Below are 23,745 nucleotides of genomic sequence, written 5' to 3' on the forward strand. Positions count from 1 at the left end.
GCTTAACAGAGCACATCTTCACAATAACAGGGTCCATTGCCAAAAGCAGCGTGCAGAGTGTTTGGAACAGCTCCCATCTCTTTCGGTTCACCTGTAAAAACATCTACATGCTCCCTAGGATTGCATCTGTGGCTAGTTTTAAAGAATGACTATCCATGCAAATAGGCATAATTTCAGCATGAAATAACCTGTAAAAATCAAGAAAATGCTCATTGCTTAGATGGCAGTGTGTATGTTTTTTTTTTTTAAGCGAGAAAGATTTCATCAAGCAGTCCTTGCTCCTGGTTTCTATATGAAGATACAACATTTTAAAAGAGCCTGTTTGAGAGTATCATGAAAGCAGTATGATGCCTCTTTATCTATTTTTATATGCTTGAGAATAAAGTACATTTTGTATGCTCAGGATAAAATTTCCTGAATTTGGAATGGAAACACAGCTTAATAACTTCAATATTGGGTTCAAACTCGAATTCAGAATAATTGAGACCCCCTCACACATTAATAATAAAATTGGTTTCAGGAATCCAGAAAGGCAACGACAAATCTTTCACAAATACATTCGATATGATAAATCAGGTGTAGCTGTCAGGTGAGAGATAAAAAGGGAAGACGGAGACAAACAAGAAAAAAGATGAATTATTTCGAAACTCAGAAAGACCTGCACCTTGTGGGGAGGTTATTTTTGCATGCATACCAGCTTTCCAAAACTAGACTTCGCTGTCATTATTTTAAAATTTTACCTCTTTCCTTTTTGTGTGCAAATCCTTTTCTCTTTAGTACCGCCTGCAAAGCACGCGACTCTCCAATCAAAACATTGAACAAACTTTCTGTAGTATTTTTCTCCCCCAATTCACCTTAACACCTGAACTGGATTTTCCTGCTACCCATCCTTGCTATAGGAAGAGTACCTCTGCAACAGAGACTCAGAAATGAGATGCTGGTGTAAGAGATGAGCACAAGGTCACCCACAGGCATCCTTCCTTTCCCAAGTGCCATTTACCTTGCGTCAACTACACTTCCTCTCATTTAGCCTAGGTATCAACAGCTGCATCCCTGCTTCATGCCAGAGCCAAGAGGCGGGCTGTGCTCTTCCTAAGGTGGAAACAAATGATACTCCCATCTTCAGTGGAGACTAAGTGTGAAACATGCTTGTTGGGTCTTTTAAGAACAAAATAGCCTGTAACTTCCTCCAAACTCATCTGGTTTTTGCAATTCTTTTTTAACTGGTCAGAGTTTTTAGATTCAATAATGATTCATTTCTGTTTGGGGCTAAGAAAATTTAATTCCTTTTAGGTCTTGTAAAATGTCCAGCTGAGGCATAATAAATAGGATGAAACAAATGGGAAAAATAGGAAAACTAGTATAATCCAGCATGACAGGGCATTATATTAATAAGCACAAATAAATATATCTCTCCATATAGCTTAGACCTAAACTTAGAAATAAAAGTAATAGTGCATGTTGGGCTTATAACCCTTGGAGGCTCTAGGCAGGATTAAATAATTATCACTGGTTGACACAGTACTTTACCAACATAATGTCTCATACACAAGTTATATATGTAAATATATTTGCTACATAAAAAAACATACTGTTAAATGACTATAATATAAACTAAATCACTTGAAAACATTTTCAAAGCATTTCCATGATTTCCCAATTCAGAATTTAGAGAATGCTATGGAATGAGTTTAAGATTTTAAAAATTCCTTTATTTTTCAACGTATGTACTAAGCCAGAATATTTCAACTACAGTTATAATTGATTCTTGTGTGTGTTACGTGCCGTTGAATTGGCTCTGACTCCTGGCGACCCTATGAATGAGTGACATCCAGTGTCCTGTCCTCACAGCCCTGCTCAGCTCCTGTAGACTCGAGTCTATGGCTTCTTTTATGGAGTCAATCCATCTCCTATTTGGTCTTCCTCTTTTCCTGCTGCCTTCTATTTTTCCTAGCATCATTGTCTCCTTATATTTTAATTTTAACATTAATTTTGAGTTTTAACCAGGCACTATGAAACCTCTTCGTCAGCAATGGTGAATATCAAGATCTGCAAGTATGCAGAAAAATACTGATGTTGATTTTGAAGTCAAGTGTATTACTGATCAGATACACATACTCTAATCCTGTAAACTCCTCTTTAATTAATGTGAAAATCTATAGAGAATATTTTTCACTATTAAATATTTTGTTGCACCATTTGGCATCTAATTACACAAATGCTTTGGTAATTCCTACACAACGGATATTTTAGCATAGCAGATTCCTCCCCAAAAAAGATGATATCAGAACAAACAGCCAGGTATAATCAAGTAAGATTTTAACTACTCCAAAAGATTCTTCTTAAAATCTGAATTATCTGACATTCCATTTAACATAATCCTAAAGTAGCTGATAGCTTAATGTTAGTAGAAAATAATTTTCAGTGAAGAATTTTGAAGGAACACCCTGGGGTGAAGTAGAAAGTGGTTAAGTGCTCTTACTTTAACAAAGAACTTATTTTGGGGTGGGGGGGTGCAACTTTTACACAATTATCTGGAGTCCAGATTCTGGACAAAGAAGTGTTTCATTACAGTACTTATCCAGATAGTTCAGACACATCTTTTAAGAGGCAGGGGGAGTGTAAGGGTGGCTTGGTTTCTCATTTGGATTATTTAGGATATCTGTCTTTGTTAATAAAATGATTTGAAGAAATTGCTCAAGCTTACCCTTCTTTTAGAAACCATCCTTTGACTGGGTCTCTTATCTATTTGGGTCAACCTGGTTATGAAATTTCAAATGGAATATCACTATCAAAAACATTTTCAGTCAATCTAGAAATCAGTAACTCCGGGGGGTGTGGGAAATCAGATGATTTGATTTAGGTAACTCTCCCCCTACCCCCAAATCACTACGCTGTCCCCTTCGCTGTATTCAAGAGTTCATTTTGTTAATTAGCAACTTTTCCTTTGGAGGTGTTTCTGCCTAGGATCAGGTTAAGGAAGGCTTTGACATTTATTTTGAAGAATTCACTTGACATAAGTTAACACTTCAATTAACTAAGATTGTATTGTCAAAATCTTATATCAGATTTAAAATTTTCGTATCATAATAGAGTTCTCAAATCATAACCATTTCATTTCAAATTCCTTCATGCTATCAAAAATTCCATCCATTGTCACCAGCAAAATGAACATATAATATTTCCTGAGACATGCCTAACATATCCATATTTCTACTCATGTAAAGGGTAATAATTCACCACATTAGAAAATCAGAGTGAGAAATAATCTCAAGAAAAAAACACACTTTTTTTCTTTTCGTAGAAATTTGAAATACTCTAAATATCCTTTGAAGATTTTAACTACAGTAGGCAATAAGGTGTGAGAAATTTCTTATGTATATGTCCTTCCCAATTTATACAGGTTCTTATATGGAGTCTTATAATAACATGTCATGTGCAAGCCATCTTCATATTATAAAATCAGTAATGTTTTATAATTTCTTTTGTTAACCCTGAACCTAAGGAATTTCTTATATTAGCAGTTGCCTAAAATGATATAAGAAATTCAGGGGGAAAATTTATACTTGGAACAAATGAAAAGCAAGCCTGGCAGCTAGCTTATGTTTTAAGATTGCAAGTGCTACTTGTAGAGGAATGATGCTAGGAAATGAATAAAGTAGAAACAAAGATACATGTTATGTAGACAGGACTTTTTTCCCCACAAGGTAGTTATTAAACTAAATAGAATTCTGCACAATAGACACATAAAAATATCAGTAAGTGCCAATCACAGATAACCCCTATTAAAAATAAAGCAAAAGAACATATCCGTAGATGACATTTTAATTATGAAAGAACTTCAAAAGCATCCAAGGAAAGTATTGGAGGGAAACTCTGATGTTGAAGTCTAAAGAATAAATGACACATACTATCTCATTTTCATGAAACAACGATCATCACCCAAGTAACAGAACCAACAAAAATCATTCACCATCTAACCTAATTCGATGCGACTCAAGAAGTAGCCTGTGTAAAGAAAAACATGTAAAGGCCAAGTTTGAAGAATCCAGATATAGTGCTTAGATTGGATTCTCAACATCTTCCTCACACATCAAGCTATAGTCCTTACCTTCGTCTAGTTTACCATTATATAAACAGGTCCATGTTGCGTGCGTGGAAAGGTTAACCTGAATCCTCCCCTTTCTCTTCCTCACTACATACAACTCATTTCATTTTGAAAATACAAAGAAGTTCTTGCAAGAAACTCTTGCAAGAACTGACTGCCCACATCTTGCATCAAATAGAAAAGCACAGTTACCTCTCACGTACTTGAGATTTTCCTTCTTCATCAAAGTAATAACTAGGACATCTGGCACATGTCTGGTACAATGACAGGCTCATTCTACTTTATGAGAATATTTAACATATGACTTGAAAGAGTTTATGCACATACCTATTCTTTCTGGGCAGAGAGAAAGCATGCTAAAAAGATAAGCTTTAACGATAGTAACACTTTCAAACTGACTTTAGTATTCTTGGCAGTTACACACACCACCCACGGCTGTCCAACACACACCACACACACACACACACACACACACACACACACACACCAGCTCTCACCCCCACCCCTATCCCACCCTCACCACCACAGACCTGGGAGATAGATAGACATAAACTGGACGGAAGCAAAGGGAAAGTCAATCTCCCTCCACCTGCTGCCTGAAGTGGGGGTACTTTCAGCCGCCTGGCAGACAGCAGCCTGAGACACAGCCTCAGCAGCAGCCTGCCAACATCCTTAAGAAAAATAAACAAACACATACCAACTTGGCCCCCACCCCCAATCAAAGAACTCACATGGCAGGGCTCAAAACATAGCAACAGCCCACTCCCATTAGCCCGTTCCCATTAGCTCAGACAATCCTATTAACCAGGGCAACCATAAATTCATAAACCTCTACAACCCTGGGGCATGCACTGTGGTCTGGAACTGTACAGACACACACAGACACAGAGGAAATTTGCACCTGTCTTTCTTGACACAACACACCTGTCAGGCCTGCTCATGCGCACTCTGCTAAAAAATACACCTCTGCCTACCTAGTTTAGGAAAGGAAATGATTATTTTTTTTTTCATAAGGGAGGGTATAGGTGGGAGGAGAGAGAGAGAAGAGAAGAGAAGAGAAGAGGAGAGAAGAGAGAAGAGACTTCTAGCCTTGACTTTGAGAGAAGGCCATCCTGTGCTTGCTCTGTTTTTATAAGCTCCAGGAGACAACACAGACCTCCTTGGAAAGACTCAAACAAGCAGGTGAGCTTCCAGCCTCCCCCCAGGCAGAGGAGGGCTCTGGATCGCCAAGAGCACCAGCAGGTTCACTCTCCAACCTGCCTCCTTGGGCCACTGAAGACTATCGCTCAACCTACTTCTCTCAGCCGGCCTGGAGAACTCTCAACTTCCAAAGAAGCTGAGAAGGGGCGATAGACGAACGAGTGTCTGGAAAGCGACTCGCCGTTTACCTCCCCTCTGCCCCCATCCCCAAGCCACACTCTCCAGCGACGCCCCGTTTTAGCCGGAGGAGTAATTGGCCGGCACACTAGAAGAACCAACAACTTGCTAAACTGGACTTTGGGTGATGTCTCCCCTCCAACGCCTCCGCGCCCCCCCACCCCGCCCCCCGTTCCCCTCCTTGTTTATTCAGGCAAGATAGCGGCTCTTACCGCGCTCCTCAGTATTCGTCCGAGTAACAATTACTCTGACCTCTCCTTTTCTCCCTTCCCAGTCCTCCGAACTGAGGCAAAACTGTAGGTACCACCCAGAAAAGACAAGATCGAAGCAGCCCAGCACCACAGACTTCCAGCAACGACTGCGAGAGTCTCGGCCTCGCACATCCGCTGCCCAAGAACATCCTGTATCCCCACTCCGACCGCGATCTGTCCGTCTGCCCGCGGCGCTCGGGCCCCAAACCCTCCTCCACTCGACCCCCCGAGGCTCCTGGTACCGCCTTACCCTACTCCACTCGACCTACCCTGGGGTTCCCGGGAGCTCAGGAGAGGGGCGCCGCGCTCTGTTCTCGGGACCATCTCTCCACCACTCCAACCCCGATTCCAACATTTCGGCTTCGACAGCGTTTAGAGAGGAAAGTAACAGAGCGCCCCCCTCTTCCCTCACCCCTCCTCCCCGCTCCCTGGCCCTCTGCAGGGGTTAAAAAGGAGAAGTGAAAGGTATGCAAATGACAAGCAAATTGGAAGAGCCTGGAAGAAAGGCAGCTATAATAAACTAGACAAAGAGAAAGAACGTGGGGGACGAGCCCAGGAGTTTTAACCGAGGGAGATAGGAAGGATGAAGCTTGGCGGAAAGCGGGGATCCAGACGAACAAAAAGCGACCCTGTCCCCCTCGCGGTCCTCTCTCCTGAGAAGAGAGGGCGAGAGAAAGAAGGGAAGGAAGCAAACGCCCCCGCGCACCCCAGACACAGCACACAAAAGGTGACAAGATCAGCGACAAGTCCAGCAATATCAACCTCCCCCCTTCGCCAACACCACCCCCAGCCACCAGCAGGAAAGAAAGAAATAAAAGCCAAGCGGATCACTTACTCTTAGGAACTGGGAGGAGGGAGCGCTGAGTTCCACTGAGTCTCCTGCTCAGAAACTGTTGACCGGCTATTTTATTAGGATTCATTTAAATAACACCATTTTCTCCTGGAGGGAAAAAAAAAAAAAGGTGTTTACATGGGTCTAAGTCCTGGGAGTCTCTTTTCTTCTCATTCAAGAACAAGCTAGTACAAGTGATTCTGGAAAAGGGGAGGGGACTGGCAAGGGGACAGAAGATACTTACGCGGTGCAGAGAGCAGGGGACCGAGGCTGCTTTTTTTTTTTTTTTTTTTTTTCCTGCCGGCAGAGAGAGGAAAACACGCGCGCGCTCACACCCGGTGATATCTTGCGGGTGATGAATATGATAATTGGACAAGGGACGGTGAGTAAGTGCGACAGCGAGCGAGCGAGCGATCGGGGCGAGAGGGAGAGGGGAGAGAGAGAGAGAAGAGGGTGGGGAGGGGAGAGGAGCGAGAGGAGAGAAGGGGAGAGGAGAGGAGAGAATGGGAGAGAAGGAGAGAAAAGAGGTGAAGAGAAGAGGAGAAGAGAGAAGGGAGCAGGAAAGAAGAGAGGAGGAGAGGGGAGAGCAGAGGAGCGAAGCGGAGTGCGAGCAGGCGGACCCCGCGAAGCTCTTTTGCGCCACTGCGCTCTCCCGGCTGCAATGGTGTATTATTTCAGAGCGCTCCCTCAGCTGCGGGCTGCGCTCCACAACAAGATTTACTTTAAGACACAGCTGAAGGAAACAGGAAGACTGCACGTCACAGTCTGACTGACGTACCCGGTCTCAGCACCCAATCGCGAGGCGCCTTCGGATTCAAGGGGGGATTGCGAGGCAAGAGAACTTGGGAGGAAAAAAATATATATAAAAGGGGTGGGGGGGTGAGGGGCTGGGAAAAGAGGAGGGGAGAGGGGCCCCGCGCTCCCCCTCCCCCGCCTCCATCCCCGGCCCCCACCCCCACCCCGCCCCGCCACTGCGTCGGGGCCACTGGATCGCCGCTTCGGGGCCGGAACGAGCCATCTGCGGGGCACTACCCCAAGCGGGCGACGGCGCGAGCGGCGCTCGGCTCACACTCGCTCTTCCAGGACGCAGGTCCTCTCCCCCCCCCCCTTCATTTCCCAGATACAGCTGATCGAGTTCGCCCAGTGGCCGAGTGACTGAGCGCTCCTCGGATTTGGGTGAAGGAAGGCACGGAAAAGTATACTGGAGAAGTTGGCGGTTTTAGGGGTGGCGTGGTGTAGGGGGAGGGAGTGGGGAGCCTCAAATCATTCCACTTTTAAAATGATTATAGGTAGTGTCAAGAATACACGTCACTGTTGCTTCTTTGTAAAGGGGAGGTGGACAATAAAATACAGGTAGGTTTGGGATTAAACTAAGAGGTGCCAGAGGTTTCACACCGGCTCTGTTGCGTCGGGTATTACAAGACCAGCCTTGGCTAAGTCCTAATCAACCTCCCGTCAAAATGATTAGGAAGAAGACTCCTTGCCGGTGGTTACTTCTAACAACGTTATTTGGACGGTAGGTAGAACAGCCTTCAAGAAAATGTTAACAGACGTTACCTCGCGATTACCCCGCACTCACTCACCCCAGAATAATCAAAAAGAGAGGTTTCATACAGGATTTACATCGTTTTGACGCCTGGGTAACAAACTTTAAATTTATTGGGTAAGAAATTTCAAACGCTTAAATTTCGGGCTTCAACGTAAAGCCACAGAAAATTCACTTTGGTTTGACATTTCCTGGATGAAAAATAACCAGCAAGATTTCTTTAGATAATGTGGCTCTTGATGAGGTCTTCGGGGTTTGCAAGTTACAAATGCTGAGGAGGCAGCCTCTGGCCAACGCTTCCAACGTCTCTCTCTCTCTCTCTCCCGGCACAATAAACGGCTTTTAATAAAGCAACAGCATTTATAACTTAAAGGTCCTATAAAAGCTAGGATTTGCAAGGGCTGCAAAGCAGAAACATTCATATCTAGTTGATTAGAGACTCATTTTCTTAGGTAGGATGGGGCAAATAGTATTGGTGTGTCCCTCGAATTTAATCAGATCAAAGGTTGATGTTGCCTCATGACAACAGGGTGTTTATGAGGTTTGTTACAAGTACTAGGACTGAACATTACCACCGGCTTCTGCAACACACACACACACACACACACACACACACTACACACACCCTTCTCCTAGGATATTTACCATTGCAGCCTCAAACTCATCACACTGTGAAGTCTTCTCTTTGAATAAGAATAGCGATGATAATATGTCCAAGTCTATACCCAGTAGGAAACTTTTGGCAAGGAATTCAAACTTTGAAAAGAAAAATCAGGTCGGCCAGGTTAGGTGTCTGAGATCAGAAAAGAGACTTGCTTGAGCATCCCCAGCCTTCACCTCTTCCCCTTCACTGCCCTCGGACACTCCCTCCACTCCGTTACTGAAACAACATAGACTCACGCAAACACACCACTCACACTTCCAGTGAGTGACTATTGTATCAAATGTTCTAACCGAGATGTGACAATTTAGGCTCAGAAAGAAACAATCTATCAACGTGCCCATGAGCTGCAGGATGGAATACTGTTTCTATTGGTCGGGTCCTTTCGAGGTAAGCGGGTGTATTGAACAGGGGAATTTGGGTTCCGCGAATGGATCAAGGCTACTTCCTTTCTTCTTATTTCCTCCTGTTATTTTCTTGAAGTCTCCCAGTTTGTACCTATGTTAAAGCCAGCCCGGGCATACACTAGGAGGAGTAAATATGTTATGTCCTCCACACCTTAAAACCATCTGCTCAGTTTGACATTTAAAAGGGAGGAGGAGGGGGAGAAGGGGAAAGAAAGGAAGCTGAAAGAGAGAAAACATTCGGACTTTGAAAGGAATGGCTTGAACTGCAGCCCACAAGTTTCTGTCAATTGCACCTAGCGCTCGATGCACGTTTTGTACACACTACGCTCTGGAACTGATGGCGGGAAAAGTTACCTGCAAGCCCCAGTAAGTCCTTTCTCACTCCCCGGGAGAGGCAGGCCCGAATCGAAGTCGGGGCAATCCGTTTGGACAACAAGGAAGCGCCCCCACCCCCAGCCTCAGCAGCGGAGGCTCGCGGCTCGCCACGCTCGGCGGTGGCAGTTCGCAGCCCGCTTTAGGGCTCAGGAGCTGCTGGTTGAAATAGGAGCGCGTGCGACGCTGGGCGAGCGAGCTCGGTCCGCAGCCCAGCTCCGCGAGCTGCTTATTCAGAGCCTTGTCCTGTCCCCTACCGTCGGGGCCACGTACAGGCCAGGCTCTTGGCCACCTCTCTGGCCAGAGCCGCGGCGCTCTCCCGGGTCTCACGCTGCCCTGGAGCAAGGCGTGAGGCCCGAGCCCCTTATCTCTGGCAACTCCTGGTTTGTTTTTCTGATAGGGGAGAAGCGATCAGTCAGTCGGGAGACGACAAGTCGCCTTGATATTGGCTCCATCTATGAAACCAGCGGCCAAGCATAGGGGTCAATCCTTTCTCCGACCCACTGCCAACACAACCCCAATAACTTAAAAGTTAACCCAAGTTCTGACAGGTCAACAAACCCCATCCAAACGTGCAGGCTGCGTTTACTTATTTATCTGCAGGGTGATGTGTGTGTTCTTAGTTAAATTTGCAGTAATCACTTGTGCATCTGTTTCTGGGTTAAACACACTTTGCCTTGATATTTCTTCGATGTATTTCCCCCCTCCTGTTGTTTCTTATAGTCGTTAAGTGGGAGTAAGAGGGAAGATTGCATATAAGTAATTTAAAACCTTGCAAACAATCGTCATCAGATCCTAAACAAACCAATTCTGGGAATTTCGACCAGATCCAATTGCGAGACAAACGTGGGCGTGGATTCAGGAGAAGGATGCTGGAGATCCTGCCTGGACACACACACCACCAACCACCACCCTAAAGAGGGGAAGAGAAAGAAAGAAAAACCAACTCGAGGGTGCAGGCCGGCCTGCTTGAGGCTATCTAGAGGCAGACAGACTAACTGACCTCTATATTCCTCTCTCTCTCTCTCTCTCTCTCTCTCTCTCTCTCTCTCTCTGCCCCTGTGCCCAGTGTGATGCCAAGCCCAACTTGGATTTGGTCTGAATGTCTGAATCGGGAGAAAGTGAAATACCGCAAGAGCAGTGGCAATGCCAGCTGCGGAGTTTCTCTCCTGGGAACCCCACTGCTTAGAAGCCTCCAGAGTGATGTTTGTTCAACCAACAGCTTTCAAAGTAAACAAAAGCGCATCACGCCAAAGAAGTAGAAATCTAACCCTTACAAGAATTTGGGGTCAGGGTGCTAGCAGAAAAAGTCATTTTTAAAAAATAATACAGCCCCCAGCCGAATAAGGGTCCATCACAATGCCTAAAGGAGCCCAGAATAGTCGTGAAGAAATCAGTTCATCGAAAGGATTCATTACCCAAAAGTGACCTCGAAGGAGATCACTCTTCCCCCCCACAAACACACGCCTGCGGGGAGAGGGGGTTGGTTGTCAGAAAGTGAACGGGCACACTACTACCTGATTTTATGAAAGTGAGAGAAAACAATCAAAAGGAGGTTATGTGCCTTATCCTGGAGTAGAAAGAAGGCTGGGAGCTCCGCGCGGCCAACCCTGGCTTTGCCTCAGGCACCGAACTTTCCAATAGCAAGATATTAACAGATGGTGGTGAGCACATGGAGGGCTGTTACTTACATAATCCAGCCACTCCGCCCGGCCGCGCGGAGCCCCGCGAGGCGCCCGCCAAGGCCGCGCTCTGGCCTTGCGAGGGGTGCTGTTGCCCCCCGAAATAACTTGTCTTTCTCCAACCCCACCTGGCTCTTTGAGGGCTAGGATTTGGAGAGGTCGTGATCTCGGGGGGAAAAAAACTGCACATCGATCTGGCTGTGCTTTATCTTCTTGAGTCCACCGTAGTGAAGAAGCTGGAGACCGAAAGGCAGAGGGAAGCGGAGGGGACGCTTTCGGGGAGAACGCGACGTTCTCCCTCGGTAACTGGGGTGCCAGGTAGTGGAATTTACGCAATTTACACCCCTCCCTCTTTGGCTCAAATTAGCATATCTCTCGCTGTCGCTGAAATACACCGCAGGCTCCGGCAGGAGCCGAGGGGGAGTGGGGTGGGTTGAGGGTGTGAGTGCGCGGGGACGCCTTTGCACGCGGGGGCGCAGTGGGCAAAGTTACGCACAGCCTCGGGCACCGCTACACTTCCGAGCTTTTGCAGGTTTTTAAGCACTGGTCCTCGAACACGGGGCGTCCCTTTCCGCTGTGTGGCCGCCTGCTGCCTTCACGCCCTACCCACCCCCCCAGAGGCCCAGTCCCCCCACCCCCGGTGTGCCTGTGTACCTCCGCACGAGTGCCGGGGGACGTGTTTGTTGGCCGAGCCTCCTCCCTGATGGCGACCCGGGGCCGCCAAAACCCGTGAGGAATACGCCTGCGTGTGTTGGAAAAGTTTCGGGGTGGGCGGGAAGGCTGGGAGTCTCCTCTCCTGGCCCTCGGCTGAGCGGGGCTGCCTTGTCCGCGGTTTCCTCCCGGTCTCCTCCTTCCTGCCAGCCCTGCCTTCCTCGCCGCGGCCCCGCGATAGGTGTCGCGGCCTCTGGGCGCAGAGAGAGCGAACGCGCGATGCTGCGGCGGTGGCGCCGCGCGGGGAGCGGAGGGGACGCCCCTCCTGCCCTGGCGGCCCTGGGGGTCTCTGTCGCCCGTCCTGCGCCCAGCGCCCGGGGGCCCCTGCCTCCTCCCCGGCCGCCACAGGGACTAGAGTTCCGCTCGCCTGGCCTGAGCTCGGCGCACGCCCAGCACAGGGGGCAGCCACCTGCTCCGGGCGCGGCGCGGAGCTGGGGAACATCCGACGCGGCCCGACCCGCGCTGACCCGCGGCCTCCCCTCTGCCTGTTGCTGCCTAGGCCGTGGTGCCCACAGCCAGTAGACGCACTCAACTTGAGAGAGGGGTGCTCTCCTGGGGCCGAAAGAGGGGCGGGGACGTTTTAAGGGATGGACATCTCCCCTCTGCCCACCCCTTTTCTTTTGTTAATTAGTCTAAGAATATTTGGCCGTTATTCCCGGCTTCCCTTTCTTTGGTCTTTCAAGTCAAGGGTGTGCATTCGGAGGTGATGCTGTCTCTGTTTTCAGGGGTTTTGAGGATACGACTTAAGTTATCCCTACTGTCTATCTTTCAAAGCTTTTATTCAGGATGAGCAACAGATTAGAGATAAATAGGTGTAGGCCGGGCAAAGAGGGAAAAGAAAAGAAAGCTCTGAGTTTTGGATTTATTTGGGGGGAGAGAGAGTGACTCTGGAAAGTTGCATTTTGTTTAAATTAGAGCAAGACAAAGTTGAAAGCCAGATTTCTATAATTTTTCTGGTAATATTTCTTTTATGAAGTATTTAAGTGTCTGTTTGTCATCATTTTGAGATCAAAAGGAAAATCCATATGTTGCATAGTTTTCCGAAATTGCTATTTAAATATGTTTTAAATGTTTTATCCAACGTGGAGAAGGCTGCTCAGAGGCAGGCTGGTGACAGGGATAGAGGGATGGTTTGATGTGGAGCAGCGTTCCCAAGCCCTGGCTAATCCTCAAGAATCACCAGGGGAGCTTTTAAAAAATAAAGATTCCTGGGCCCACCTCTGCTAAGCAATCAGCTGAAGGACTGGGAATCTGGGGGTCATACTGTGTTTCCAATTACTGCTCAGCCAGTTACTGATTCTGTGACCTTGGGTGTGTTGTTTAATCTATCTGGGCCTCAGTTCTTTTTATCTGTTAAATGGGGATAATATCCAGCTCATAGAGTTTTTGACTTTTATATAAGTAAGATTGTTTAGCACATGATTGGTGCTCAATAAACTTAACCTATTTTGTCTACAGATGTGTGCTGTACGTACTTGGGCTGGCCTGTACTCCTTGTATACAGACCTACTCCCAATATTTTGGTGAAGCTAACTGGATTGTTATTCGATATGTACATTTTAGCTCATGCATAGTTGCTACTTTGAGCACTTTATATGCTCACCTCCCCTACCTTTTAGTCCACAAAAAATAAGTTAGAATTGGTGCATATTTGGAAGGTAGGCCCTGTGCTCTTGGACCGAGAAATGTCCATCAGGCCCAATGGCAGACCGAGGCATTTACCATTCTAAAATTCTCTCTCTCTTTCCTTTCACTTTTCCTGCTTTATAGATGGTAAAGTTTTCTTGTAGAAGCCACCCATTAGACCAGTGAAACACAGGGCAAAACGTTCTGTTCAATGAGCGAACAAGAAGGAAAAGAAGGTCAACATTCCTACGTAACAAATGTTTATCATCTATCCTTACGTTTTTACATGTTTGAATGAACAACTCCCCCAAATCTACCATTTCCCCCCGAAAATAAGACCTGCCCCGAAAATAAGCCCCAGTTAAGATCATCAGCCAGACAGATGCATTTAGTATGTTATGACGATGTTCCAGAAAAAGATGGCATGACTGTATTTGAATAAATGTAGATTGCTGTACATGAAAAAATAAAACATCCCCTGAAAATACGCCCTAATGCATCTTTTGGAGCAAAAATTATTATAACACCTGGTCTTATTTTGGGGGAAACACAGTACGTAAAACGCAACACTCAACAAATGACTACAGACTCACCCCAAGGTAATTAAGAGAAGAGGGCCCAGCCAAAGACAGCTGTGAGAAGTCAAAGAAAGCTAGGCCGAAAGGTGCCATCTCTGGCTGTGACTCTGTAGTAGTGTGAGCGAGGAAAGCCAGAGAAATGGAATGGGCTGAACCAGCAGAGAACAGATCAAGAAGGCTGACAGTGTTAGAATGGAGATGGCTGGGAGTGCTGTAAGTGGCTAATTAAACATCCCAAGGAAGGTGTTTTGCTGGTATCCTCAGAGGGCTGAAGATAAGTAATCATGGTGTATTGGTGGGGAAGGAAGACATTACCAGCTTGGGGCATCCATAGGCCCAGCCCCTAGTGAATGAACGCAGGGGTTGTGAGCAGGCCTGAATGAAGGACAGCCCTTTCATCCCCACAGGTGCCTATCCTCTGCAGGTTTGTGGATTTCTTTGGGCAGGTGGGGAGCTTCCTGCTCTCTGGCTTCCTGCTCTCTGGCTACTCTTTCTGTAGGGCTGGGAGGTGTGTGTCTGTGACTCTAGGAGACAAAACAAAGGACTTCCAGACAACTACAGAGAAACACTCATCTGGAGTCAAGCTGTAGGGAGACAGGTGACAATTTCTGGTTTCTTACTCCCAAGCACCCTCAAGGTGGAGGGAACACTTCTGCCTACACGTGTGGGGGAGGGGCAGGGCAGAGCCTGAGAGGTGAACATTGCGGGTGGGGGACAGAGTATGTTGGAGCAGTGGGAAGGTGTGGGGGCATGGGAGAACAGGGTTCAGAAGGGAGTGTGTGTGGGGGTGATGGGTGGGGGTGAGGCGAGAGTATGCATAGGTGAGGGGGTGGAGGTGGGGGGAGTGGGTGTCCTGCAGAAGGTGAGAGGGGTGGTGGGGGTAGCATGTAGTTTGGGGGGGCAAGGGAGCAAAGTTAGGGGGAGAGTGCTGGGGTGAGAATTCGATTGGGGAAAGTATGTACCTAGACTTTGAAGAGGCTTGCATGCTAGCTAATCCCAAGTGGGCAGGAAGGTCTGGGACCTCACCTTGCTGCTGCAGCCTCTCTGACAGGACATCGGGTCTCTCCCGATGGTGGGGAAGAAAAGGGGGCCCTGAGGCCTGCCTGAGGAAGTGGGCCTCAATGCCTTCTAGGCTGCCCACTGCTCCCCTCTCTGATTGAGGCCAGCCCTTCCTGTGTACCCCCACCCCGCAGGGCCTCTCCCTGCAGTGCCTCCCCAGGCTCCACAAAGGTGGCCAGCTTCCTCCTCCCAGCCCCTCATTGCTTCCATCCCCACCCCAGCTGCAGTGTTGCTCCCTGACTCTGAGGTCCCCTGAGGTCCCATTCTTTTCCCTCAGGCATAAAATGAGTTCACCCCTTCATATCCTCAATGCCAGTCTTCTAGTGGTGGTGCCTAGAGGGCAGTGGGGAGAGGGCGGAATGGCATGACCCAAAGTTTGTCTCAGACATTGGAGTAATTCAGTTCTACACATGATTACTGTTTGCAAGACACTGCAAAGCATGGCAGTTGGTGACCCTGTTGAGAGAGCAGAGTGGACTGGAAGTTTTTGTTCTTAGCCAACGCATTGGATAGTTATTATCTGTGTTTGATTTAGTCAGGTTTCTGAAACCTCAATTTGGAGCACTAATCTAGGAGGATCTGGGTGAGGGGCCAAAGTGTCAACACGTTCTCTTTTCTCAATATTCCAAAGTGGTCTTTCAGGTGAGAATAGGGAAGGAGGCAACCAGGCATAGTGATAAGTGAGGGGGCTAAAAAAAATAATAATAATATTTTTCCTCCTACCGTCTAAGTTTTTCTAGCTGGGCTAATAAATTAACAGAGACAGATTAACAGGAGAAAATCAAAATTTTAATTCACATACCGGGAATTCGCATAAGCGTGAAAAGTCCAAAGAATGTGAGACAACATTGGGTATATATGACATTGGGACAAAGGAGAAAATATTTCAGAAGTGAGAATGGGCAATTTGCAGGTAGTTGAGGAAAAGTGGAACACACTTGGCAGGCAAATGCTGGCGAGGCAACCCAGAAACAATGGGCCTGGTGGGTATCTAGCTAACAGGCCAGGCCTGCAGCCCCCTTATTAACCAAACTTAATTCAAACTTAATTCAGGCTAAGGCCAACATCCTAAGATTTCCTTCCTGAAGCAGGGTTTTCTGGCTGAATGTCTTGAGCAGGAAAGAGGGAAGGATCAAGGTTTCTTTCTGAGTATTTGTTTAATAGCCAGCTGAAAATCAACATCCCAAAAAGCAGCGTCAGAGTGACAAAACTTTGGTCCCCTTCGTAAACAATGATAGATCATCCTAGCATTTATTGAGCATTTCCTATGTCAGAACTATGCCAGATGCTTTGTCCTTGGCACTTCCATTAATTCCACAATACCACAGATTATAAGACACACCATCAATTTGAAAATGGCCTTTGTGAGAAAAGGAAAACACAGTGACCTTAAATGCACGATGGATTGCAAGACATTGATCTCAGTAATGAAATATGAGAAAAAGTGAAGACATGAAGTATGTTAAGTTTAGTTCTCCCAGGATCCCTAATAACAATTACCCCAATTGTATGGATGAGTTCATGGAGGTTGGGGAAGATTTCATCACTTGCTCAAGACCACAAAGCCAGTCAGTAGCAGTTGGAGTTGGAACCCAGGTTTACCTGCGGTCAGAGCCAGAAAAATTTCTTCTAGGGCATTGGGCATTGTCAGCTTTTTCCCAGCCCTGGTTCTGTCTTGATCCTTTTACCATCAATACCTCCTCCCCTCCCCTCCACACTGTGGAGATTTCCAGGAGGAGAATATAATTCACTGGGGAGAAAGGTACAAAATAATCAAATTACATTGTTTTCAGATTCAAATATAGTCTTTAAAGGGTAAAACCCACACATGCCAGGTTTTGCTCTGCACTGCAGGAAGTCAGATGAATTCAAGGATCCCTGTATTGCTGAAAATAGAATTGTAAAAAAAAAAAAAAATAAGAGGGGTGGGGGGAGAAAGTGAAGGAAACTAATCCTATTAAACGTGGTAGCATGTTTTTGTGGCACGCAGGGAGAGATTAAGCACAGGAAAGAGGATAAGTACTGCTTCAGTTTCACTAAACTAATGTGACAACTTGTCATGGGGAATCTTTGCAGCTTGTTAGTAGATGACTAGCTGATTCAGAAGTGTTTTCTATCATTCCTTTTGTGTCGCCCATGAGTTTTTTGTGTTTTTTTTCTTTCAAATTTTCTTTCTTTTCCTGTTTCTTTCTTACCCATGCTGCTCTATTTTGCTTTCTAATCCCTCATGTCTCCTTCAAGTCAAAACATTTAGCTGGCTCTAATCAAGATTTGGTTTTGAAGGTGCCCCTTGACCCGGCCTTGCCCAAAGAAGCCCGGGTGGGACTGTTCTCCATCCTTAACCCTCGGTCTGTCCTGTGGCTTGAAAAACTAAGCTTCTGGCGAAACACTGTTATTTCAGATTTCATTTTTCTGCAGTCTTTCTCCTTTTCTTTTCATTTTTGTTTTTGTTTTATCCTCTCTTACTCTCTTTTTGCTTTTCACGTCTACACCTCTATTTCTTTTCTTACGTGCCTGTTTCCTCTCTTCTGTTTTCCTCTCTAATTTCCTTCTTTCTTCCCACTTTCTCTTTCATCTCTTTCCTAGAATTTCTTTTTCCTTTTTAATGAACTCCAATAACTCTCGTATTCTTTCTTTCCTTCAGATAAGACAGTTCAATTCCTGGAGAAAAGTTACGAACCCCTCATGCTGGTGGTTTGCATGTGGAATTCGCTCCTGGTGAAGGGGGCAATGTCGTGGAGAGGGGGCCCAGGGCCAGTGAACACAGACATGCAGGGAACAAAAGGCCGATCTAAATGAAGAGGAAACAAGAATTTTGGGCTTGGTCGCTGTCTTTCCAAAGCAGGTGTCTCGCTTGTTTGGAAATGTGGCTGACTGTCCCTTTCTCTTTTGCTTTGGCATCGCTCTCTCCCACCGTCCTCCTCCCTCCTCCGCTCCAACTTTCCCCACTGGCTTACCACCAGAGACGAGATGTTGAGTCAATGGAAAAACAACATTCGCCAACATTAAAGGGAGACTGTTTAGAAAAGGAAGGCCCTGCTGAGGTGCAGAGGAAGCCTGTACATTAACACGGGCCACCTCTTATCTGGGGCAGCTGGGCCTGAGCTGCCTGCATTGCTTCCCTGGCTTTGCCAAGAGGCCTTCAGCAGAGAGGCTGCCTTGCAGGGTGAGGGGCTGATTCTTACCCTCAGGCATCACCACACTTTTAGAGACAAAAAGTCATTGCTTTTCTCCTGCCAGGGATTTCTTGGGAAAATCTGGACCAATAAGCAAAGTTCTGCGAAAGGGCACCTCTTTTCTAGGTCTCCATCTCTGGGCACTTCTCACCATGAACCTGACCCCTCTCATTGCCAGTCCTTTTGAGGACTCTCAAGCACTGTAAGGACTGACCATTCTGACCTGAACGTGAATTATCGGGAAGGACAAGCTAGTGACCCAAAGGAGAAGAAGAAAAAAAGCATGTGGGTAGGTTCACCCTGGCTCAAAATTACTTACCGTTAAGTCTTGAGCCAGCTCCTGATGGAAAGATAAGGTAAACCCCTAATCAGTCAATAATTAACCGAAGCTCCATTAATGGTCCAGTCAACCAAATCCTGCTGACACCTTCAAGAACCCTGTTTGGGTAGGGGTAGTGGGGGGGGAGGCGGTTAGATGGAACCTTTCGATAGAAAGATCTATTTAGGCTGCCGTAGATCCAACTCAGCGATCATCATAAAAGGGGTGCTCATTCCTATGCCTGCCACTGAAATCTTTCCTTAGGTTAACTCCTTTGATAACTTCTGGAAATTTCACTTTTGGAAATTTCTCTCTCTCTCTTTCTCTCTCTCTCTTTATGTGTTGTGTGCAGAACAACTTGAAGACCCCTTCTGGTTCTAGGTCAGTTTGAATCGAACCCCAGATGTGTTGTGATTGTTACTATTTTATTCTTCCCAGAGGACCATTATATTCTCTGCCGGGCCTTGCTCATCTTAGTTTGTAGTTATTCCCAGTGTTTGTAGATGTTCCCGTTCCTCATTCCTCAGTATTAGCTCCTCTTGAATTTGTGATAAAAGCAGTAATGCTTTGTAAGTGATAAGGAACCATACAGCCTTACCAAAGCATGAAAATAAGCTTTGAATGTTACATTAGAAATTAAAAGATTAATAAATATTTGATTTTGATACTTCTGGTGGATCCAGTCCTTTTTTACATTTTACAGAAGCAAATTTTTAGGAAGGGGGCTTTGGTAGGCCTTAATTTTTTATTTTAATTTTAATTTTTTGTTTTGTTTTGCTTTGTTGTTGTTGTTCTGTACAGCACTTAGTGTGTTACCATGTGCTTGTAGTTATACTACTAGATGAGAAAAATTAGTATATTAAGTGTGATTTGAATTTTTCCTAAGGTCAAGTTGTAGGTCATGAACATATGCCAATGAATGAACTTTGATTCTTATTTTATCTGTGTAAGCCACTTGAAAAAAAATGTGTTCTTTTAGACACAAAAGGAATGAGGTATGACAGTGTAACTTGATAAGAATCCATCTCTATCACAGGAAAAAAAAAACAACACTCTCTTGTTTTGCTGCGAGGGTATCAGTAATGTTGTTCCTGTATGTTGAAGATGGTTCGTCCAGTTAACACTTCTGTTGGTTCCCCAGCTCAGCCTCTGTAATCACCATGTTATTCTCCTCTCCTCATAGGAGTCCGTAGTCTGGGTACTCAATTAATCTTTGGCTGTTTGGGGGAGTTGCCAATGAGTGGAAATTCTGCCAATGATCTGTGACACCCTTTTCAACAAACATTAATTGAGTGACATTTCTTTTTTCCCCAAATCACCCATCTGTCCTTTCTTCTGCAACTTTTGTGTTTCAAAAAGGTAGAAGGCAAGCTTCCTTTTGGTCCCACATTTGGCCTAAATAGACAATCCATGAATTACACAATATAATCTACTGTAGCCTTGTAAATAAGTCTGAAAGATTCACTAGCCTGAAGCAACATGTTAAATATAAAACCAATTAAATTCAGCCTTCTTTACTCTTTGCCCATCCAAACTTCTTGTTTTTTGAAAGCAGTCGGTAAATGGCTAGATTCAGTGTTGCTATACTCATAATTGTTTGGAGATACACATGAAGGTAAGAAAGATAAAGGAGAAATAGTGACAAATTAAAAAAATTAATTGTTATCAAGTTTGTAGGTAAACACATTTTGGATCCAGTATTCTTAGTTTTTATGCTATTTTTCAAAAAAATTGTTTTAAACATCCAAAGGAATCTCACTTATAAGTAAAGCAAAAGCACATACACCAAATTGTCTGTGGTCCTGTTGCTGAGATATCAAAATGAGGTTTTAAAAAATGGAACTGGCATCTATAGGTTGAAAGGCATTTATAATTATGCTAAAAATTTTTGAGTATCATACTGAAGATAGGAAAAGGTAAACCTTGAAATTGGCATGTTTAGTTACATTCACTATGAAAAAAACTGTTTATCCCTCAAGGATTTTTTAAGGAAAAGAAAACTCAATCTCCATCAATGAACAATATTTTTCTCCCCAAGGGATATTGATTTGAACATTGACTTCACAATGGGTGAGTTATTTCCCTCAGATGACCCCCCACTATGAACGGTGAGGTGACATGTCTTTTATGAACCAATAAACATGTTATTTCTAGTATAGTAATCTCATCGGGGAGATTCCAACTTCTGAATTATGGTTGGTTTAGAATATTTCAGCTTTTGTACGTCTGTGTTAAATAGTTCTGTGGGATATATCCCAAGTTTAAAAAGCATTGTCTCTCATCTTTTTGCTTTTTTAAATGAGGTATAGCTTTTTCGATGCTTCTGAGGGAGAATCAGGCAGCAGTGAATAATTCTGCTTGCTCCTTATCGGCACGTCCTCTCAGCTTGTGCGTGGACCCATGACTCATGAGTAGTCGTATAAATGTCCTCATGACTCCCTTCCTCCCTTTATGTAACAGTACAATATCACTATCTCTAATTCTGAAAATGAACCAGATTTTCAGTTTACCAGAAATATTGTGGTAGGTGGAGATGAAGGAAAAAAAGAATGGGGAGTGTAGAATTCTTGTTACGTGAGTGATCATTCTTTAATTTATCTGTCATGTGTTTGCATTTGTGTATAATGTGTTTTCTTAAAGGGCACATTTAGAGTTTATATCAGATTGCCTTAGGCTTATTCATCCTTTAATTTATACCCCTATCATGTGCCAGACACTGGACTCAACGTTGGTGACACCAAGATAAATAAGATCCATCTGAGGCCCTTGAAGTATGGTTGGGAAGACATTAGGTGGGATAGTTATGAATGTCATACATTGACACAAGATATGTGAGGAGCTCTGAGGCTTATCTTTGTGACAATTAAGAGTCAAAGGAAGAGGTGAGCATAAGCAAGTAATTGGACTAGAGGCTCAGGAGAGGATAAGAAGTGAGTTCATGTCCCTGTGGCTTAGTGACAGAAATCTTAAACAAGTCCCTGCACCTCTCTGAGCCTTAGCTTCCTTATCTGCACATGGAGGATAATGGCGATATCTGCCTTATGATTGTTGTGAATATTAAATGAGAATGTATGAAAAGGCCTCAACACCATGCTTGGCACAAAATAGGCACTCAGTAAGCATTCACTGGAAAGGTATAATGACACTCTGTGACATTAATGTGACAAATATGTATTGGGTACCTACCACGTGTCACATCCTAGCACTGGGTTCTGGGCAGGAGACCGGTAATTTGACAGGAGGTGCCATGAAGGTGGAGTGAGGGATAAAATGACAGGCTCATACAAGGCATGGGGCAGACAAACTACATCTGTGCTTGGGAGTCTGAGGTAGTCTCTTACTGCTGGAACTCAGAGCACCAGGGAAGGCCTGGGTGAGGAAGAGGCAGCAAGGGTTTGTCCTGGCGGACCAAGAAGGACCTTGTAAGGCAGTGATGGTGTCAAAGCAGGAAATAGACCGGTGACATGTTCTTTTATGGTTTCTCATTCCCCTCTGACTTTACCATGGATGCACATTGTGTTTCTCTAGCTAGGGTATATTCTCCACAGGGACCAACATTCCCATCTTTTTGCTGTTGCCGCCCTCTCCATGTTGCCTGTTATAAAATGGTGCCTCTGCTACACACTCGATAAATATGGCCAGGTCTTCAAACTTCCCTCTTCTCCACATGCAGAAATACTCCAGTCATTTCTTATGCCCAGTTGATGTCAGAAAGCTTAGATTAAAATACTTAGTGTTTATTAGAGAGATTCATGATTGGGGAATTGTGATCCTGTTGCTCTTAAAACTCTTCATAGTGCTCTTAGGACAAAGTACAAAATCCTGCATGTGCCCTACAAGGTTTGGCATACTCTGGCTTCTGTCCACAGCTCCTGCTTCATCGCTGAAACTCTTTCCACTGTCCCCACATCTCCACATCACTGGGCTTTTTCCTGTGATTTCAACACCACAAGCCCCTGTATACATGTGCTGCCTCTCTTTGAAAGGGCAACCCCTTCTCCAGACAAACCCCTCTCTTTAGGGTCCACTTTAATATCTTTTGCTCAGGAAAGACCTCCCTCATTTTGTAGGGTAGAAACCCTAATGATACATGCTCATAACACCTACAGTTTTCCTTTATTCTGCCTATCCCAATTAAAATGAACAAGTTGTTTGAACATAAGCTTTATTCATCAAACAAATCATCTTTGAGCCCTTATAATGTGACCTAGATGTCAGGGATACCATACAGTAAGACTGTCTACGTCCCTGCCCACGGCACTTGTATTTCAGTAAGTGAGGCAATGAACAAGAAACAAATATAGATATGACAGGTAGAGATAACAAGTTAAGCTGGTGAAGGGGACACAGAAAACTGAAGATAAGTTGCAGATGATAAAGAGGGAAGGTCTCATGGTTGTCTTGTTGAGGATAGAATTCCCAACACCCAACAGAGTGCCAGCTTCTAGAAAGTCCCTGACAAATATTGGCTGAATGAGAATCATAATAGTTCAAGTAGACCCAAAGGAGCGAAGGGCCATGGAGAACGCTGATGGGATTGTATAATTATGCTTATTTCTCCCCAGATTCCCAGACTGCATCTGGGACAATGTGATCTGCGTGTTTACCCCATATCCAACATGAATCCACATCAAACCTAACTACCTGTTCAAGTTGATTACGGTCACACCTTTTGTGGGGTAACATTGCATACTTTCTTCTTCATTGCCAAGGGCAAACAAGCAACTGGTTGGTGAATGAAATAGTTATGCTTTGAAGCATTGGTGTTCTCATCAGTTTCTATTTATACTGACGATCAACTATTTCTCAGTGAGGAGGAGGACCATTTTTTTCTGTGATCTATGCGCTTCTAAATGACTAATGAAGTCAATCTGGACCTGGCAGATTTTGCCATGCCTTTGACAGACGTAGCATTCATGATGTTGTGTTAGTTCTCAGCTTGCTGGTCCCCTTGTTCCCATTACAATGATCTCATTATTGGCATTTTGTTTTCAAGTATTATCTTCCCCACTTTTCAGTGGGGAAATCCGTGCTTTTGTG

The 23,745-nt window shown here is 45.0% G+C and overlaps 1 protein-coding gene and 1 long non-coding RNA gene across 19 annotated transcripts in view; one reads left to right on the top strand and one right to left on the bottom strand.

The window, feature by feature from the left end:
• PROX1 (prospero homeobox 1) overlaps positions 1–6,676 on the bottom strand; it is a 51,273-nt gene extending 44,597 nt beyond the window's left edge. For 2 of the 6 annotated variants that reach the window (XM_074322416.1, XM_074322410.1), the window contains exon 1: positions 6,572–6,676. The gene's annotated coding sequence lies outside the window, so the exon portion shown is untranslated. Of the gene's footprint in view, positions 1–4,300; positions 4,481–5,403; positions 5,423–5,697; positions 5,933–6,005; positions 6,526–6,571 lie in introns of those variants that run through there. The other 4 variants (XM_074322411.1, XM_074322412.1, XM_074322414.1 and 1 more) reach the window with 4 other exon arrangements.
• A 178-nt stretch (positions 6,677–6,854) lies between these two features.
• Positions 6,855–23,745, top strand: part of LOC109450593 (uncharacterized) — a 209,518-nt gene continuing 192,627 nt past the window's right edge. For 2 of the 13 annotated variants that reach the window (XR_012492957.1, XR_012492954.1), the window contains exon 1: positions 7,459–11,554. This is a non-coding gene — a long non-coding RNA (uncharacterized LOC109450593). Of the gene's footprint in view, positions 6,951–7,458; positions 11,555–23,745 lie in introns of those variants that run through there. The other 11 variants (XR_012492956.1, XR_012492958.1, XR_012492949.1 and 8 more) reach the window with 9 other exon arrangements.

This window comes from Rhinolophus sinicus, linkage group LG17 (genome assembly GCF_036562045.2).
Source record: "Rhinolophus sinicus isolate RSC01 linkage group LG17, ASM3656204v1, whole genome shotgun sequence".
NCBI classification, from domain to species: Eukaryota; Metazoa; Chordata; class Mammalia; order Chiroptera; family Rhinolophidae; genus Rhinolophus; species Rhinolophus sinicus.